This window comes from Camelus ferus, chromosome 29, assembly GCF_009834535.1.
Source record: "Camelus ferus isolate YT-003-E chromosome 29, BCGSAC_Cfer_1.0, whole genome shotgun sequence".
Lineage (NCBI taxonomy): Eukaryota > Metazoa > Chordata > Mammalia > Artiodactyla > Camelidae > Camelus > Camelus ferus.
Window position 1 is genome coordinate 8,536,595 of NC_045724.1, and position 21,387 is coordinate 8,557,981.

At 34.7% G+C, this 21,387-nt stretch overlaps 1 long non-coding RNA gene across 5 annotated transcripts in view; it reads left to right on the plus strand.

Annotated features, from left to right (window-relative positions):
* Positions 1-21,387, plus strand: part of LOC116660499 — a 344,375-nt gene that overhangs the window by 153,718 nt on the left and 169,270 nt on the right. For all 5 annotated transcript variants that reach the window (XR_004316050.1, XR_004316049.1, XR_004316051.1 and 2 more), the window contains one exon: positions 19,587-19,717. This is a non-coding gene — a long non-coding RNA (uncharacterized LOC116660499). The remainder of the gene's footprint in view (positions 1-19,586; positions 19,718-21,387) is intronic.

Genomic DNA, 21,387 nt, shown 5'->3' on the forward strand with positions numbered 1-21,387 from the left:
ATTGCTTTCATACCATAGTCGTCAAAAAATTGTTAAGTCAAAACATTGTAACCCTGGGACTGTCTGTATATATATATATACTCAAAATTCTAAGACTATATACTGTAGTGTATTCTATTATATAAATTGCTCTAAGAATATATATGTATTATAGAGGTATATATGTGCACATATGTATGCATTTATGCATTATATTTCTGTCTCTATCTCTATCTATACATTCTTAGAGTGTTCATCTAGACCCTCATTCTAGGTTTTCTGTTTCTTTGAAACAGTCTATAGTTTCAGGTGATTAGTAAAGTAACACAACACAGAGAAGCATTACTAATTTAAAAAAAAAAGTAGTTCCTTTTTCATAAGTCACTTATTTTAATGAAAAGTGTAGAAAAAAAAGAGTTTGAAGATCTCTTCCTTGTGGGTTGACTTTTGATATAGGCATGGAGATATGTTCTTGCCAGCTATTTGTTTCATAACATGTTTTTAACAAATATCTTTCAAATGGAAAGCCCTTTCCTAAGAAATGCTAGAGACACAATCCATGACCATAAAATAACAGTGATATAAGTGTGATTGAAATTGATTGAATTGTATAGAAAGGAATATATTCATGTTGGATGTTGCAAAGGCACCTAAGAAAAGGTACAGTATCCATTAGTCCAGAATAAATGTGGAATTTTTCAAGGACATACCTAGCACAGAGGTAAGGACTTTGAATGACTTTTTTTCTGCTAATCTGCTTTAAATGATTTCCATAACCTTTAATATGATGCTAATTTAGGAAATATTTAAACCTATAAAAGGGTAATGTAGGTATAGATATAAGATTCCTGTAATTTTATTTTAATCACTTTATCTTTATCAGCTTCTATAAATTGAAAATTTTTTGCCTGGATTATGTTAAGTTGTATACTTGTAGAAATTAATGATAGATATGGTTTTTAAAATTCATTTGAATAGAATCTCTTCTATATGGACAAAATCATACATGGATTTCAAGATTTGAAATGGGAATGATACTACTAATCAAACTGGTGCCTCTCACCTTTAGGTGAAGAAACCGAAGATCAGGAAAGTTAATACTTGCAGCTAGTTGATGGTGATGCTAGACTGGAATCTAGAACTGTTAGGGAATTGCTGAGTACTGTTTGTTTTTGTCCACATTTTTTCCTCAGAAAAATAAGGCAAACATATTTTATCTGATGAATAAAAAGAAGAGGATCATTTCAGAAACAAAATCTCATTTTGTATTACTCTAAATATATGGATCTTTTCCCTTCTAAAATTTTCATCAAAGATGGAAAATACTAAGATATACTGTGTTTCTACATGTTTATTAGCCTGTTCTTTATCTATCGTAGATGTGAGAAAAATAGCATAAGTTCAGTAATAAATTTATAATTATTAACAATTTATTGATATATTTTAATAAATTCATGGATAAACATTGTTTTATTTTGATTCTACAATATGATATTCATATGATAAAAATAAGATTTTATATATATATACATACACACATATTCATAAACATACATATATAATACATGGATACACACAAGAATACATACACATACATATAAAACCTCTATTATTAGCTACCTAATATTTGTAAACTAGTTAGAATTTTCAATATTTCTAAGGCTCTCAAAACAATAGCTGGCATACTGTGAGCATGACAGACATGCTTCCTTTTAGTTATGATGATGTAGTCTGCAATTTAACAAACTATATTTCAGATCTATTAAGAACAATTAAGACACATAGTCCTATTTTGCTTTTAAAAAAATATAGATACATTTTCTATGCGAAAGGATAAAAAGCCTCTCCACAATGGCTGCAACATTTCTGAAAACATTACATCTCCACCAGTCAGTAAATAATAAGTGCTAAATGAGTGGTATGGAAAATAAGTCTTGTGGAAGTTCAGAAGAAGGAAAGATTGTTTCCAGATGAAGTGGTCAGGGAATGCTTTACAAGAGAGGCAGGATTTGAGCTGCACTTTGAAAAATAGGCAGGATTTGGATAAACAGAGCAAGGAGGGTTGGGTTGAGATGTGTTGTAACAGAAGAAAAGTGTAAAGGCAGAGTTTAATTTTCATCTTTCTCTGCCTCAGGGTTGATGAGAGGAGATAAATATATTTAAGCATAAAGCCAAGAGGGAAATCTCCTTTCTCTGTTTCCCTGACTTTTGAACCCTCTCCCACTATCACTATATTTTTCAAAACAGAGATCCCTGGAAAATTCTCCTATCTATTATGCTCCCTTGGATAATAATATATTCACATCTGTTGCTTTAAAAAATAACGTATTACCATTGTTATGATACAATTTTATATTTACAGTGTTGAAATGAAAGCAAGTGTGTGTGGGTTTCTTTATAACCTGAGTTTCTCTAGTTCAAAGAAACAAGGAATCTGTCCTCCTTTATTCTGTCAGAGAAGGGTGAAAGTTATCCTTCTTACTCAAGCAAAATAACAATTGAAGTACAGCTGGGCGTCGGAAAATGCAGAGCACACTCTGTTTAACAAACTTCATGGAAATCTGGCCACAAGGGGTGGCTATGGAAATATTTCTCTCCTCAGAGAACAAAGCTCTATTCTCCAACTTCAAACAGCTCTGTTATACCATCTTCCCTGGCAAGGGACACACTCTTGTATATATTGTATATATTGACTAATGAAAGGTATGTGACAATTTAATCATTAATAAAATGTATAATTCACAGAATCTTAACCTAAGGAAAATGAAATTAAGAATGCATGTCTGCTGAAAAAAAATCTTAAATGCATATCCAAGCTGAAAATAAGTGATTTGGGGATTTTCTGCTGTTTAGGATTATCTGCACCAGTGAGCCCCTCTATTACTGTTTGTAACAGAGTGTTGACTTAGTTTGTCTGCTAGAAGGCTACCCCAGCTGCAGGGTATGTAGTAATTACAGTAGATTTGAGTTATCTGTCAATGTAAATCCCTGAATCAGTTATGTACACAAATAAAAGTATTTTATTTCCTATTTTTATTTGGTCGAAGTTGCTTTGAAACATACTCAAGGTGAATTTTAGGTTAGTATATGAAAAGATTGCCTTAGCAAATGCCAGATTGGTGAAAATTAGCTGGATTTCATTTTCTCTAAATAATGTAGCTTCATCTGTTAATATACACCAGTTCAATCTACAATATTTATTACACCCTTTTTGTGAACAAAACCTCATGATTGCATCACCTGAGGAGTTATTTAGACACGATTAAAGCCTAGAATTTCAGCTGGACAAGCCCACAACGTTTGTGGCTCCACTTTGCACCTTAAAACTTGCATTTGCACCTGCAAAAGGCTGAAATGAATCGCAAGTCAGCACATGTGTGTTCCATTATCCATTTTTTATGAGCAGATGTGGGTGATGTGGGCAAAGAGCTAGATGCATCTTTAATTGAGAAAACCTGTGGTAAAGCTATCCCTAAATCTCTTCTAGGGAATTGACTTAGAACACGACACACTGTGATTTGGAAACTACGAGTCAGACCCAAATGTTGACCAGACAACCTAAACTTGAACATAGGCTGTCAGAAATGAATATTGAGGACATTAATCCTCAGATTTTATTCCTTTCAGAATTTCTCTTTGAATAATGCTGTATGCATTAGGGTTTTTTGCTGTTGTTGTTGTTGTTCTAACGTTCACTTTAAAATAATACAAACCATCAAGATTAAAGGCACAAGATCCAGCGACATTCATTTGTAGAAAAGTAAATTGGGTCCCAAACTCATTTTTCCATGCTTCATTTACACAGAAAGACTCTTAGAGTTGCAGAATTGAAAGATGTTTTGTTTCCTTTATGCTTAACACATATTGAATATTTATTTTATAGAAGTTATTCCTCTAGCTGCTAGCAATGAGGAGTGGAGGTAAAAGTGAACGTGACCCAGAGTTTGCATAATGAAATACATCTTTTAAAAAGCACAATTTATAAAGCTTGGCTATTCTCAAAATTATGATGATGATACAGTTCCTGGTCAGATCAAATAAAATTATACATGCAATTGAAAATTAGATTGATTGCTGCCAAAAACTGCTATACTATATAAGCTAGTGGAAGTGTTAGGTGTTGGTTGTAAGCCCTTAAGGAATTTATAATACAATGAAGGAGAACAGAGTGATTAGTACTAGGATAACATGTATGAGGGAGTGGTGGAAAGCAATAGGAAAAACACCTCCCTCACCACTGGGGAATTTTGGAGACAGAAAATGACATCCATAATAGAACTGAAAGATGAGTTGACATTAGGCAGTTTGGGGAAGGCAGGGAAAGGAGATCAGGGTAGAGAAAGGAGCATGTGGAAGATACAAAGATGGGAAAATATGGTGACTTACAGGAACAGCAAGGAGATTTGTCATATACAAGCATAGAAAGGGAAATAGGGAAGATGAAATGAGAGAGATAATAATCACAGCTAATATTTTGTTCTATTACTGTGTGCCAGATAGTATTCTAAGAACATTAGAGGATGTATCTTATTTGGTCTTCACCATAATCATATGAAGAGATATTCCCATTAAAAAAAATGAGAATTTGGAGGCTTAGAGAAAGTAGGTACTTGCCCAAGACCCACAGCTTTTAGATGACAGAATTCAGACTGAGGTTCTAGGCTCCATGTTCTTAACCACTGCACTGTGTGACTTCAAAGGAACAAGCTGAGACATGTTGAGGGGTTTCTACTTTATCTACAGAGCATTTGGCAACCTTTGACGAGTTTTAGGTCTTGAATTTTATCAAAGTAAAACAAATAATAAAGAGTGAGTACAAGATTGGAGGGGATGATTCTGCAATCAGGAGGACCATCTAGGAGGCTATTTTAAGATTCCAGAGAAAGCCTGGAGTGTAACTAAGATACTGGCAGAGGGACGGTGAAAATTGGAAATTTTTAAGTGATATTAAGGAGGTAAGAGGCAGCATCCACAGAACTTGATGGGGAATAAGTTGGAGTTATTTGCTTCCAGTTTAAACATTTTGAAAGGTGATAGCACTACTGATTGCAATAGTGATAGCACAAGTCTTATATGCCCTTGGGGGCCTTTTCTGTGTCTGCTTCCTCCACGTGTGTCTTGCACCACAGAGTTGAGCAGTAGATGCCTGTTCTCTGGGTTTTTATAGCATCCTGAGGACACCATTATCCTTGCTGGGCATCATATTGCATAGCCTTCCCCACCTGACTCAGACTCATTGACGTTATCTTTTATATACAGTATCTCCAGAAGCTACTATATATATATATATATACACTATATATATATATACTATATATATATATATTTATTTATTTATTGAAATATAGTCCATTTACCATATTGTGTCAATTTCTGGCATACAGCACAATGCTTCAGTCATACATGAATATACATATATTCATTTTCATATTCTTTTTCACATTAAGTTATTACAAGATATTGAATATAGTTCCCTGCACTGTACAGCATGAACTTTTTATTTATCTATTCTACATATATTAGTTAGTATCTGCAAATCTCTAACTCCTAATTTATCCCCTCCCACCCTCTTCACCCCCCACCCCTGTAACCACAAGTTTGTTCTCTATGTCTCAGAGTCTGTTTCTGTTTTGCAAGTAAGTTCATTTGTCTTTTTTTATTTTAAGATTTCACATATAAGTGATATCATATGGTATTTTTCTTTCTCTTTCTGGCTTATTTCACTTAGAATGACAATCTCCAGATCTATCCATGTTGCTGCAAATGGCATTTTACTCTTTTTTATGGCTGAGTAGTATTCTATTGTATAAATATACCACAACTTCTTTATTCAGTCATCTGTTGATGGACATTTAGGTTATTTCCATGTCTTGGCTCTTGTAGTTGTTGGGGGGAGGTAACTGGGTTTAGTTATTTATTTATTTTTAGAAGAGGTACTGGGGATTGAACCCAGGGCCTCATGCATGCTAAGCATGTGCTCTGCCTCTTGAACTATACCCTCCCTTGGCTATTGTAAATAGTGCTGTTATGAACATTGGGGTGCAGGTGTCTTTTTGAATTAAAGTTCCGTCTGGATATATGCCCAGGAGTGGGATTGCTGGATATATGGTAAGTCTGTTTTTAGTCTTTTGAGGAATCTCTGTGCTGTTTCCCATAATGGCTGCATCGAACTGCATTCCCACCAACAGTGTAGGAGGGTTGCCTTTTCTCCACACCATCTCCAGCATTTATCATTTGTGGACTGCTATCAGAGACTTACTTGAATACTTGCTGAATGTGTACAATGACACACAAAAGTGATAGGGGGAAAATAGGGGCTCAGGAGATACTAGACATATCTGCTACCTTAGGAAATAAAGTGAAGGTATTGGAAATAGAGGAGGCATTTTTCTCATAAAGCTTGGGGTTTAGGAAGAGAAGGAAGAATATGGGGAAAGATGATTGGCCATGTATAGTTTATTGAGACATAAAATTTGCCTCTTTGGATTGTGGCTTAAAATATTGCAGGATGAGATACTTTTCCCTGAGGATGAACTGCATCTTGCATTTTTATCAAGACCTCTTCAAAATGAAAATTCAATGTCCAGATGGGGGAAAACTAAAAAAAATATTGTTATGGAAAACGTTGGGAATGACCTGATAAGAGGATAAAAATGGGCAAGGTAGTGAGGATGAGATAATTACAAATGGGGCCTGGAATAAGACTGGATACAGCATGGGAATGCAAAGCATGGATATGAAACCAGGCGAGATTGTGCTGAGCACTAGGGTGGAGCACAAGGAGCATCTTATAGGTGAGCTTGATGATGCAAGACTCAGCATTGTCTACTTCCATTAGGCATGCTCTTTGAGTGTAAGTCCTCAAGAATTTTTCCTACCCAGAACTGGGTAACTTTGTTGGTCGAACGTTCAGTTTGGGGCTCTGTAGTTGACTGATGTCTTATTTGAACTCTCATCTCCCATCTTTTAAGCCCTAATTACCCCTTTGTAGCACCTGACTACATGTCCTTCTAAGTCTTATTCACCTGATTATATGTTTATCTGTAAGTGCCTTCATAGGTGGAGAGCAATTTTTCAGAGATTGTATATTACTTCTATCTCCCTCACACATCACATGTAATCTTGTGCATAAAAGGCATTTGAAAAGTGTTAAATATGTAATAGAAAAAATGTGATGTAATCACTTTACAGTCATTTTGTAAGGAGGATTGATCCAGATAACAAATAGGAGGATCTCTTATTTGCTGCCCTTTTGTCAACTTGAAGACAGTATAAATAATGACTCTGGAATGCAATATATAGGAAGAGAAAAATTAATCCACGTTTGAAAAAAATAAAGATATAAAAGGCCATGGTAGAAGTGGAGCATATTGGGAGAGGGGGTAAGAGAAGTTGCAGGGAGAGACTTTAAAATGAGAGGAGCTAGATGCTATGGACCTAACTCAAAAGGGAAACAGGCACTTTGGAAGTAAAGGTCCATGCCCTGAGTTATGGAAATCTCTTCTACTAATTTCTTTAATAATATTTAATCAAATTTCTATTCCTGAGAAGAATATAGCAGAGATGTGTTGGAATGGTGGTGAATGAGAAGAACTGAGTCCTGATCCTAGAAGCCAGACCAGAAATTTCCTCTGTGGTGCAGCTGTATTAGTTAGAAAAGTAGAGGGAGGTAGGTATAGAGATGGAACCAGATCTGCAGGGAGAAAAGCCAAGTAACCCTGTATTGTCCCTCTCTGTCTTTAAACAAAGAGTCCTCTGTGGATGAAAATAAAAGGGAAGTAAATAGGTGTTTTGCCACCATGGTAGCCAGACAAGGGGAAGTAGGAGTAATGAAAGATGTCAATCTCAAACCATCACTTAGCAGGCGAGAACAAGGATAAGACTTAGTTACTGTCAGTGGAGACAGCCATGTAGCTCTGGTCCTGCATTTTATACTCTGCGGGAATCAGTGCATTCAAAAAGTAAAATCTGAGATACTGAAAGATTAAATAACGTTAATACATGAAAAAACAAAGGTATGTAGTACATAGCCAATGCTCAAATAATGTTTATTTCTTTTCCTGAAACTTCAACTTTTCATAATACAGTTGTTGCTAAAATTTCTATTTGTGTTTAATCAGTGAGAAGGTAGAATGATGAGACCTACTGTCAACCTAACTTGTAAAATGAAGGAAAATGTTTTTTAATATGAGAATAATGGGGACCTTTTGAAAGGGCTGTGTTTCTTTATAGTTTCCAATTTTCAGTTGTTAGTGAATGGAAATGCTGGTCATAATCAGACATGTGCTCAAAATACTATAAAAGGCAAGTTAAAATTCTTCAATGGGAAGTAGTTCCCAGACAACATAAGCCTAGGGATATGGTCCTGATACTAGATAATCATCATCATTATCATCATCATCCCACTGCTCTTTGGCATTGTCTTTAAAATTACTACCTCTGCCACTTCTGACTTATCTAACTTCCAGGGTAGAAAAAGGTTGTTACAGTTACTTCTAACCTGTTTCAATAACACTGTGTAACACTCAGCTACAATTTAAGAAATATACAAAATGCGGTTTTGTTCTCTTCATCTTTGCTACTACCAAAGCTCACCTTTGCTGAAACTTCTTGGCAATAGCAGCTTCTTCACTGACCACAAGGAGGTAGCTATTGTCAGAGACTGGGTGCAATCACAATTACAGAACACATCTCCACTGCTTTAATGGTCCTTTTATCTGTCTCCCTTGGGACTAATAGGATTATAAACTAGATTGAACTCCATAGAGCTTGTCCTATCTACACAGTTCCTTCCAGGAAACTGTTTTATTTCCATTTCCAGACAGCCAGGATTGTATAAGATGATCTGACTTAAGTCATAGCATCTCTAAGCTTCTGCCATAAGAGATTTGATCCTACTGCCTGACCTTTTAAAAGGGCAGATAAGTTTAAAAGGCTGGGAGCCTCCAAAAATGAATATCAGACTCCATAATGGTAACTGATCCAAATGAAAAAGAAAATGAAGAAGATAATATATAAAGATAGATATGGCTGTATAGATAGCAATTTAGTAAAACATGATTTAAAAAAAAATTGGTAGAAGAGATGTACTAGATGATATTTAGCTAAGGATGTATATTAGAGTGACACTGAATGATACAAGATGAATCAGGAATGCTGAAATCTACAATGAGAAAAATGTATGGACAATAGAAAGGTATTTTTGTTTTTGCTACTTTATTAAATGCATGAGGATTATACAGTAAATCCACAAGTGTAATGTAAAGAGTTGAGAAAAGTAAACATGCTTAAGCACCTTCATTTTATTTTCATGCTGAAGAGAATAGGTTTTAGATGAAGAAGTTTAGGATAAGCGTTGATGTAAATCATGGTTGAGTGAAAAGACTGTAAAAGACAATTTAGCAGCTCTTCCCACTCAGAACAGTTGGAGCTTAGCTACTATAGGAAGTTGCATATGCACTTGAAATTTTCTGTGATCTCTAAAGATTCAGTGGAACTAAAAAAAAAAAATACAGGAAGACAGGAGACAGGCACCTACTGTCCCCATTTTCATTGAGGCAAAGCTAGAGACTGCGATGTAAAATCAGTATGTATGGCTTCAGTACTGGACAAAACTCTAGGATGGCTTATCATATAGGTGATTTGAAAGAATATTTAAGATTTAGAACAATGCTAGCCTGAATTCAGCATATGCTATGTTCTAGGTTAGCTTCATTATTTTTATAAATTAGATGAGATTCAAGAAGTGTGTAGACATAGTTCTTAGATCTTAGTGAGGAATCTGAATAAGTTTTCCACTACATGATTTGGAAGAAAATGGAGAAATTAGGTCTCTGTGATAGAAAACAATATATTTTTTGTAAATTTATACTCTTCTTGGAAAATTTACGTAGAATGGGCTAGGTCAGAAGTGTCTTAAAGGAAATGAGTATCTTTTATTTATCCTGAGACACCAGCATGGAGCACATTGTAGATAAATTTTAAAAAGTTAATATCTTACTAGGTGAAGGAATGAATGTTGAAAAAATCCATTCCATAGTAGTTGGTTGTCTAAGCACTTTTGAGTAGGGACTATGCTTAAAGAAACTCTGTCTGGTGGCTTTTGGTTAAGGTTTCATGGATACTTCTGGACTTAATACTTGCTGACAGTGATAATGTCAACTCTGAATCTGCTTTTTATTTACAAATATACTAATGATTATTATCAGTTAGACGAGACATTTGTGTCACATTGTAGGCAGTTATAGGTATAAGACACAGAAAGTGGAAGCTCAATGATTGATATGCTCTTTTAATTTTTTTAGATGTACATAGATCTTTTGCAGAACTACCTTACATTATATTTTTGCTTGAAGTATTGGAGGCCTTGTCTCCAGAACTGCAGTTATTTTCTGTATGTGATATGGTGACTAACTTGAGGTTGTATATTTAATGAGCTCGAAATACTTTAACTTAATATATCTAGTTTCATTTTGCAATGAGCAAGGAAACTTTGACCTCACAATGAATGGATCAGAGCTGGCAAGAACTGTGCATGGGAGTTTTGTGATGCAGATTTCAGCTAATGGACCATGTAATTAAGATGACCAATTGCTAATGCAGTTGGAGAAATTCCAAGAAGTCTGATACGAAGCCTACCAATTATAGTGCATTTCCCACTACTATCCAAGGGATTAATAATTCCTTTCATTGGCTTTATTGAAATTCTTCAACAAATTTAAGAATATTTCAATTCATAATGGAAGAAATAGTATTATATCTGCTTATACAGTAAAGTAGAGGAAATGAGAGAGGCATAGCTCATCTCTAAGTATCTATAATAGTCCTATCAGGTACTCCTTTATGTAATAGTACTTTCATTATTGTATTTTATCTCTCTAATATTGAGTATATATAAATGAATTCACAATATATTGATTTTTTGTCAAGAATTAATAAATAATCCAAACAGAGGTGAAAGGCAGGGGATAACATACACAGATGTGTCCATTTTTTTTAGACATACATTGTCAGTAAGGAATAAAGAAGGTTTCTCATAATTAGAGCATTTTCTTCCCCTTCTTTATTTTCACTGCTAGATTTTTTCCCTAGGTGTTTGATAAATGTTTATGGAACAAGAATGAATCATCTATAACACAGTCATAGTAAAATTTTACTCTGAAAGCCATAGTTCCATTATTGACCTACATAAGTGATTTAAATCTCCAGTGCTAAGCATTGTATAAAATATTTAATTTTGAGTCAAGGTATGTTAATTAAAAGAATCCTCTGCTCTTCAATTAGTTCTAATTGGAGGCTATTTGTCTTGGCAACATTGTATTACTCTAAAAGAAGATTGAAGCATATACAGAAGAATATCAACATTCTAATATCTGGGTTGTCAGAACCTGGCTGTTTTATATTATTCTCTTTATTTTTCTATATGTTTAAAGCATTCAGAAATTTAAAAATATTTAATATGTCTTATTTTTGTATTTTTCTTCAATCTGAACAATTCTATAACATTTATTAAGAAAAATTTTTGTGTTCATACTGTATGAAGTGGTAGGAATATAGCTGTATGTAAAAACACACATAGTTTATTTCTTTCAAGATCTTCCTCTGAAAAACACAGGCATGAAATAAACTAAAATAAATATATTTTTATATTCATAGCTGAGTCCTCATGTAGGTAAAGAAATCTTTAAGTACCTCCTCTTTCCCTAATAACACAGAAAGATTTAAAAGCTGAAATCAAAACTGCAAGCCAATAGGGAATCTGGGCATTTCTTGGGGCACAGGGAGGGAGAACATGATGATACAGCAACCTAGAATTTTAGGGAACAGCTAAATTGGGATGAGGATGTTAGGTTTGGGCGTATGGAGCTGGAGGAAGTCAGAGGAGAATTTTCATAAAAATTGATCCTCTAAGGGGATATACCCTCAGTCAAAGGGCAGGATGAAAAAAGCTGTTGACCAGAAATGAAAATGGACATGAAAGTCTGTTTCTTCTGCCCACAGCTACAGACAGGCGGATTAAGTGGCTCTTTAGGATGTGTGTTTTAGGCTTGCCTCGCACTGGTTTAGAGTTCTACCTTATATTACTTGCTACACTACTGGTCAGAGAACCCTGATGAAGCTGAGGAATTAAATTACAGTTGTCCCAGTTTGCTGAGATGCCTTGTCTGCAGCAGAAGTCTGTAAAAATCCTCTCTGGAGGGAATCATCCTTAAATCAGGCCCCTAATGTTCTTCCATAGACAAAATTTAATCAAAGATGAATATACAGCTGAAAAAACTCCACAAATTTTCAGATATATGCAGGAGAAAACAACAACCAACAAATTTAAATCCTAAGGACATCAAGTATTAAAATTATTGCTTTTAGAGTATAAAATAAGAAAAAGATAAAATGAATATTCAAAAAAGTGACTGAAGAATAAGAGGATATAAAAAATAACCATATAGAATTGAAAAATAATGAATTCAAAATTTGTGTTAGTCAGGATGAGCTAGGCCGTGCCACAGCAAAATGAAACACTAACAACAAATGTTACTTTTAAAATTTATTTTATTTTATTATTTTTCTTCTAGTTTATTGAGATATATTTGACATCTAGCACTGTACAAGTATAAGGTATACAGAAACATCATGAAATAATTACCACAGTAAATTTAGTGACTAACCATCATCTCTTATATAGATACAAAATTGAAAGAAAATAGGAAGAAAATAGTTTTTTCTTGTGATGAGAATCTTACGATTTATGGTCTTAACTTTCATATATAACATACAACAGTGTTAACTATTTTTATCATGTTGTACATTATACCTCTAGTATTTACTTATCTTATAAATGCAAGTTTGCACCTTTTGACTACCTTCTTCCAATTCCACCTCCCCTCAGCCCCTGACTCTGGTAACCATAGATCTGGTCTATTTTTCTATGAGTTTGTTTGTTTTTGACATATAATTGACTTACAGCACTATGCTAATTCCTGTTACAGGGCACAGTAATTCGATATTTGTATACATTACAAAATGATCACCAGGACTAGTCTAGTTATCATCTGTCACCCTACAAAGATATTACTTAATTATTAACTATATTCCCTGCATTGTACATTTCAGAGGAGAGGGGGTTGAGGGGAAGATAGAAAGTAGGTGAGGGAGATTAAGAGGTACAAATTTCCAGTTGCAAAATAAACAGATCATGTGTGACAAATGTTACTTTTATTTCCTTAAAGTTGGCCAAGGATGAGGAGACTCTAAGGTGACTGTCTTCTATCCAGCAACTTAGATAACCAGGTTGATTGAATGGCAGGGCTCTGCCATCTCAATGTAAGTTTTTCTTTCTGACTAAGGCTATGGGACATCTGAAGGGCAGCAAACAAACTTATCTGAGATTCTTCTCGGAAGTGACTCATGCCATGAGGGCTGAGAAACATGTGGAACATAGAGAATATTTTTTTAGAACTGAAAAATTTAATAATTTAAATCAGAACCTCAGTTGATGGGTTAGATAAAAGATATAGCAGAAAAGATAAATCATAAGCTAAAAGATAGGTTATAAACTAATGATAATAAATTATTATGCATAAAGTAATAATAAAACAAAGTAAATGCAGCACAGAAATGCTAGTATATAGAAACCTTGAAGAACAGCTTACATGGCATACCAAAAGAGAACAAGAAGACAACACATGTCTAATTGGAATTCTCAAAGGAGACCAGAGAAGATAGAAAGAGACAATGATAACCTTTATTCAGAATTCATGAGAGGTACAAATTCAGATTCAGAAATCATCACATGAGCTAGACAGGATACATATATAGGAATCCATAGTTAGTCACGACATAGTGAAACCACAGAACAGCATAGACAAGGACTCATTATAAGAACCACCAGAAATATAAGAAATGCCATTAATAAAGGAGTATCAGTCAGGCTGAAATTGAACTTCTTAACATTAAGAGGGAGTAGAAACGATTTGTTATGGAGAGGTGTTTTTATCAGGAGTCTCTAGAGAAACAGAACCAATATGATATATAGAGATGCATATACAAAGGTGATAGTAATAACCATGAAAACTCACAAATAAATACATAATTAGCTAATTATGTATTTATGCATAATTATGTAACTCCTTGAGGGAAAAGAACAGGAGAATAAAAGAGAATAAGATGGGATCTGCTTAAAGACATTCTGAGGAGGTAGACAGAAGTATAGAACTTGATTTTGTTTCCGTTGCCTGCAACTTATCTCTATAATGCCAGTATTCACCTTGACAAATACTTATAGGAGCTCTTATGAAGTACTGCAGGGACAGTGTAGATGAGTCAAGGAGGTGCCTCATCTCACAAAATGCATAAACTGGAACATAGATTGGCAAGCCATGGTTTGTGGACCAAATCTGGCCTGCTACCTGTTTTTCTATGGATGGTGAGTCAAAAAGGATTTTTACATTTTTAAATGGTTGAGAACAAAATCAAAAGAAGAATAAATCCTGTGTGGCATGTGAAAATTACATGAAATTTAGAATTCAGTGTCCATAAATAAAGCTTTATTGGAACACAGCCGTGCTCCTTCAATTGTGTACTGTCTATGATTGCTCTCACCTTAAAATGGCAGATTTGAGTAGCTGGGAAAGAGACCAGAAGGCTGGTGAAGCCTAAAATAGTCATTCTTTATAGAAAAAGTATGCCAGGTCCTGGTCTGGAGTGTAGGTAAGTCAGGCATTTATCTGATCTTGGAGACTAAGCACAGTTGTAAAATTACCATCTAGAGAGACTGTCTCCTCATGGAGATCAAGAAAGGCCACACAGAACAGTTAGCATTTGAGACGATCTTTAAAGAAAATGGAGTTAGGATTGCACTGCTCAGAAAGCAGGAAGAAGCTCACCAACAGGCCAGGTGCCAGAAGAGCTTCTGCTGAGTTGGTTCTTTGTTAGGGATTTTGAAAGCTGAATTTAGTTATTTAAAAAATTGGAGAAAATAATTCTTTTTTTTTTTTTTTAAGTTTTCTTGACTCAAAGTCTTAAGGATAAAAACATCGCTAATAATTTTATGATTTAGGTTTTTTTAAATATAAAATGTATTTCTTCTGAAGATAAATCTCTTGCTGTCTAGAGCTCTTAAGTTGTTCTAAGTGTAGAACAGTGTCCTTGTTTTTAATCTCATCTTCTTTTGTTTTACAAATACTTAATTTAAACTATTAGAGTGTATTAATTACCATCTCCATTTTGCTAAGCCCATTTTGGTGTTTCTCTGTCCCCTCCCTTTATTGAAATTATTATCACCATTTGACTCCACCTCCCCGCAAATGCCCAGAGGCTACTTTGCTTAAAGCGAGTGTCCAGCAATCCATACAGGAAGCCCAACTCCTTACCTTGCAAATGCCCTTTTTAGACTCTAAACTCTGTATTAGCTAACATCTTTACTAATGTTTTAGCTGTTTATTGTTGTAATTGAATCTCAAATTGTTTTTATTGTGTTCTGTAATACTACGGGGAAATACTTTAATTACTATAATAGTTATTAATATTAATGACTGGTGCTGTTTCACAGGTCAGTTGCTGAATTAAGCTCAGTTATGGGTTCATAAATGTAAAATCATCAAAGCTTGCACAGTGGGAGACTCTGGTTTCCTTTCTCTGCCCCTGGTTGAGCAGGTTAACTCGTTGTTACGTTGTTCGTTGCTAATTGTGAAACGAATGCTTTGCTTTTTTTTTTTTTAGATCCCAGTTACATCTAAAGAAAGTGACTTTCTTGATAAGACCCTCTAAAATTAGAAAGTTGTAGAATTACCTTGTAATATATGTCTTAATAATTCAACTTGTCATGGCAACATGCAATTAAAATTTCCCTGTGGGACTAAAGTGAAAAATCCTCATTTCTTCTAAAGAAGTTTAGCCAATACATAATGAGAAGAATAATTCAAGTAAATGGAACTGTATTTGATGGAGAAAAGGAAAATAAAAGCAAAATTTTTAACAAGGAAATTTTTACTGCATTTGGTAATTTTACAGTTTTTAATCTCACTTATTAGGTCTTCTTTTTGTTGTTCCCAATTACTATTATTTTTTACTTGGTAGAGAAAGGAGTATTACATTTCTTTCAGGAAACCACCACCTAAAATAATCCTTTTTTTGTAGAATAAGCATAACTGATACCAAGTATTTCTTTGATTTAAAGAGAATATATACCACCAATACTACATTCCACTAATCTAGTGGAAGCATTTTTATCAAGATTAACCAAAGAACAGTTTAATTTTTATATATTTATATTTATATCAATATTCATATTGACATTTTTATATCCTTTGTATCTGATTATTTTTATATACTTTTTTTAATCCTGTAGTAAGATGAGTCATTTTGTTTTAAAAGCTAGAGTGTAAAATATTGAATTATAGCCCATGCGAACAATTTATTTTCTGTGCTTACTATTGTAACTAAATTGTCTATAGATCATTTACTATATTTCTTTGATTCTAAGTGGCCTATTTCTTTTTTTCACAGTTAACATCTCTGAAATAAGGATGCACCTTATAGTAGATGACCTATCATAATTGAATTGCCAGCATTTTTTCTTTCTAGATGGTTCAAAATATAATGTACTGATATATATTTCATAATCAATAGCAACAGATTCAATGGAGTACCGAGTATTAAGACTACCTCTCAGACTATAGCATAGTTTGGTAGACTGCCTGTTGTCCTAAAAAGTCATTTTCTTTCTTTTTCAAAATTTTAACCAGACATAGCGCCAAAAGAACAAATTTTGCCTGACCGCCTTAAAGGTTACTGTGCTGCTTTGCTAGGGCATCTTGACAAAGTGCTACAAACTGATTGGCTTAAACAGCAGAAGTGCATGGTCTCAGAGTTCTAGAGATGTCACTTGGGCCATGCTCCCACTGAAGTTTCCAGGAACAGATCTGTCCCAGGCCTCTGTCCTAGCTTCTCGTAGTTCCTTGGCTTATGCAGCTTAATTCTAATCTACACCTGGTATTTCCCCTGTGTTCATGCCTGGCTCTGTGCATGGCATTCATTTTATAAGGATACCAGTCATATTGGATCAAAGGCCCACCCCACTCCAGTATGACTTCATCTTAACTAATCCCATCTTCAATGACTCTAGTTTTAAATGAGGTCATATCCTGAGGTGCTGAGGATTAGGACTTCAACATACGAATTTTGTGGGACACAATTCAACCTGTAACAGTGACTACCTTCTGGTCAATGAGATGTAAGCAAGTGTGTCAGTTTCCAAAAGCCTTCCTTAAGACATAGTTGTCTGGTATTCCTTACTGCTGTTTTTGATTCTTCCTTCATCTTTCTCCCTAAAGAGAGATACTGCCATAGAATCTGGGGATAAAGGACACAGCACAGGTATGTTAAAGCAGTGACCTGCAGGAGTCTTGGTTCCTGAAAACTTTGTGGAGCACAGCTGCTTTGGGTTTAAACTATTAGCCTTGGGTTTAAGCCACTGTCGTTATGAAGTTTTCTGTTACTCTCAGCCAAACTTAATTTGGCTTGATATTTGAAATTTTCCAGCATCAATTAGAATCTTGGTTTTACCACATGCTAGCTGTGGGCCATTCAGGTGTATCATGAACTTTATACAACTCATTTCCCCATTTGTAGAAGGAAAATAATTACATCTACCTTTTAAATATTGGTATTAAATTTTTAATGTATGCATAGCACTTAACATAGTACTTGACACAAAAGAGGTTGCTATTGCTGTTGTTAGAGGATTTTCATTTGAGTGGAAAGTTGGAATAAATGTTTATTAAGGGCCTTCCAATTGTCTGTTTTTATTATTGAAAAATATTATAAATGCTTGAAAGGAATTAGATATTATCAACTTGCAGTAGCATTCATTTGACCATTCAACATACCTTTATTCAGCACCTTCCACGGACCAGGCACTGTATTAGGCAATGCAGATGGAATGGGGAGCTCACAAAATAGTCCCTGTTCCTGCCTGCAGGAGGCTTACACTCAAGTTGAGTATAAAGCTGCAGAAGAAAAGTGATGGTCATGGTGGTGATGTTATATGTGTGCCCTCTGATCTCATCTATCTTGGAATGTGTTAAATTGTGGAAATGTAGAGCTGTGAGAGGAAAGCACCGTGCTTGACAGAATCAACCTGGGCTGTGGATGTGGTGATGTGAGAAAGCATCAGTCCTGTTGTCACTTGTAATGACAGTGGCTTGCCAACACACCTGACATTGAACCTAGTGCATTTTGGTTTGCATTTGCTCTGATTCTTTTTTTTTTTTTTGATCACACTACTTTAATGACATTTACAGCAATGAAAAAGCCAGTGAAACACAAGCTATCTGTATCAATAAATAGACATTCCACGATTTTAGTTTGCAGAAGAAAAAAAAACTTTTTTTATTACCACTGACAACAATTACAGTAGTTATGACTTTTCTTGAGTGCTTTATTCTGAATTATATTCCACCAATGCTGTACATAAGTAGTTGTCTGTATCATCTTTTCATCTTTGAAGAGAGTTGTGCTCTGTCTCTAACTTTAAAGATCATTATTTTTGCTATTTGCTTTTTCCTTCCAGTAGAGTTGTTTTTTTTTTTTCCCTTATCTTACTGTGTTTTCCCAGCAGGAATACTATTTTAAACAGATTGCTCTGTTCATATGTTCTGCTGCTGGAATTGGCATGATTATGTCTGGGCCTGTAGTGGGAGAATTACTGGAAGTAAGGAAGGTTTCAGTTTGGTACAGCTAGAACTTGCTTTTCACCATTTTACAACGAGTAATAATGGTTTAGATTGTCATTTTTCAAACCTAACACTCCAAGCAACAGATTTGTCATAAAAGATATATTTTCAGAAAGAATTATTCAAATTGGCCATATTAAATTACTTCCTAGTTAGTAAAAGTGAAATGAGTTTATCTTTTGAATAATGTTATTGTAGAAACTGAAAAGCCAGAAAGATCAAGCCTCCAGTGACAGCCTAGTGGGAGACTGGACACCTGTGGCTTTATTGATACATACTGTCTGAAAGTAAATAAAGCATAATGCAATAAAGGAACTGCTTTGCTTATGTTTATGTCTTCCCCAGTTTATTCAGTTTATCATTTGAACTGGGCTCTGCTCTTCTCAGTTACATACTTTGACTGTTAGAGCCTAAATATTTATGGAATGAATGTCCGTCCATACCAATTACAATAGCTAACCATGTCTTTCTACCAAGATAGAAGAGGTTTAGGTAATATAAAAGTATACCGTTATCTATTGTGCCAAAAGATTTTTATAATTCAGAGCTACTTGTAATAAATATATTTTCAAAATTAACGGATTATTAATGTAGATCCTGCTTTAGAATGATTGCACATTGTTTTATTATTGTTTGTTTGAAATTACACCGTCTGTGATGAACAACAGCAAAAAAACCTGTATGCTAATTTTCTAGCCTACAGATATGTTCAGCTGTGTTTACTTCTTTTTCAGTGCAAAGAATGTCTAAAATATTTTCTGACACTTTATGCCTTCCTTGGTAGGGGGAAGTGAAAGAATCTTAGAGTTGTAGTTTGTATTAGATATTAAAGCATTTGCCAAATTTGACTTATAATGATGTCCTATTGAATTTCAGAACCTCTGGATCTTCACTCAAAACAGAAGCCAGTTCTAAACCTACATGCAGTTTGGGTAACCATTTATGGGTGCGCTTGAGCCATTGAAGCATTCCTCGCTATTGGCCCTTGGGATGACTGCATTAATGTGGTATGGAGACTAATTCATTTCAAACCTTTCTCATAGTCACGACTGGGAAGAATTTCATGCTTTAATCACAGGCTTTAGTTCATATAAATTAATGTTTTCTCCTCATAGTTCAAAAGAAAGTTGCATAGATTTGATATTCTCCCAAACTGACTTTAAACTTTGAAAGAGATGGCATTTGGAGAGAAGGAAGTAGCCAGCATCCTCATACAGCATCATTCCTTTCTTGAACATTTGTCACGTATAGCCCTTTTGTGCCTTGAGCAATAAAGGCATATGATGATGGTTATTTATGGTAGAGATGGTCCCATGAATGGAGATGAGGAAAGCAGGAGAAGAAGAAAGTTTGGAGAGTAGTTTTAGAAAATTTAGTGTCTATGCTCAAAACCAATATTACATAATAGTGGAAGAAGTGGTAAATTTGTTGGGAGAACAATTACACAGATCTCCCTGGGAACCAGTGAAGATGTTTGGAGAATCAGACAGAGTCTGATTTCCTGCCAACCACAACTACAAAATGATTACTCTTTTGAATAATTTAAGATATACTTGGAAAAGTAGGCAGGGAAGAAAATGCAAATCTTGATTTTTGCCTTAATAGGAATTGAATAATAACTGTTTTTGCTCTAAATTTATGTGAACTACTTGAATTGGGTAATTATTGAAATAATTTGGAGAATGAAGTCTGTCTAAAGGGCAAAATACTGGGTAGAAATTTACAGTGAAAAGGCAAAAAGGGTACAAGATATTTGGAAGAAAGGAGAGGAAGGATAGAGAAATGCCAGTGACAATAAGACATTTTGCTTCCTTTGTACTGTTACTTAGGGCTGACATCTTAATTTTTCTAAAGGACCTGGTTTAGGTCCTTCATTCATTCTATAAATACATGTTAAGTAACTACTATGTTCTGACCACTGTTAGGAGCTCGACATACAGTGATGAACAAGAGAGTTAAAGGGTCTGCCTCAAAGAGCCTACATGCTACACTGAGGAGAAAGATTAAACTAACAAATTAAGAAATAAATAATTACTTCAATTGAAAAAAATCTTAGAGCATCAAAAGGTATCCAGTTGACCCACTGAGACAGAGGCAAAAGAAACTTTATAAGAAAAGAAAAGAATGCTCAATTTCTTGATTAAAGCTGAATAAAAAAATAATTACAATAAGTTCAGATTGTGATTGGTAAAGTAAAGGAAATTAACAGTGAGGCATGAGGAAAGTAATGGAGGTCCTTACCTTGGTTACTCAAAGAATCCTTCACCTAAGAAGGTATGAAGCAGTGTTCATGTATCGTGCAGTGATTGTTAGAAGACTCATGGACAGTTTATGGACAGATATTTTAAATTAAGGAAACTTTTTTGGCAGAATGAGAGTTCACTAATATATGCACTACATTAAATAAAATGAGAGCTGTTAGGATATACTTATGTATTTTGGGGAGTAATCAGGCATGACAGGAGAAATTGATGATGCTAGACAAAAAGAGCTAGTTGCCAAAGTGGGATACTGAGTGGCGAAATGGGACGGGATCTCGAGCAGGAAAAGCCACAGTCTTTGGTAGGAAGTGGACATTTCTTCCATTTCAGGGGAGGGAAGCTGAGTGCCTGGGGTCAGGTGCAGTTAAATTAATAGTTTTGTTGAAAGGCAGAAATAGGACCTCCCTCCTGGGTTG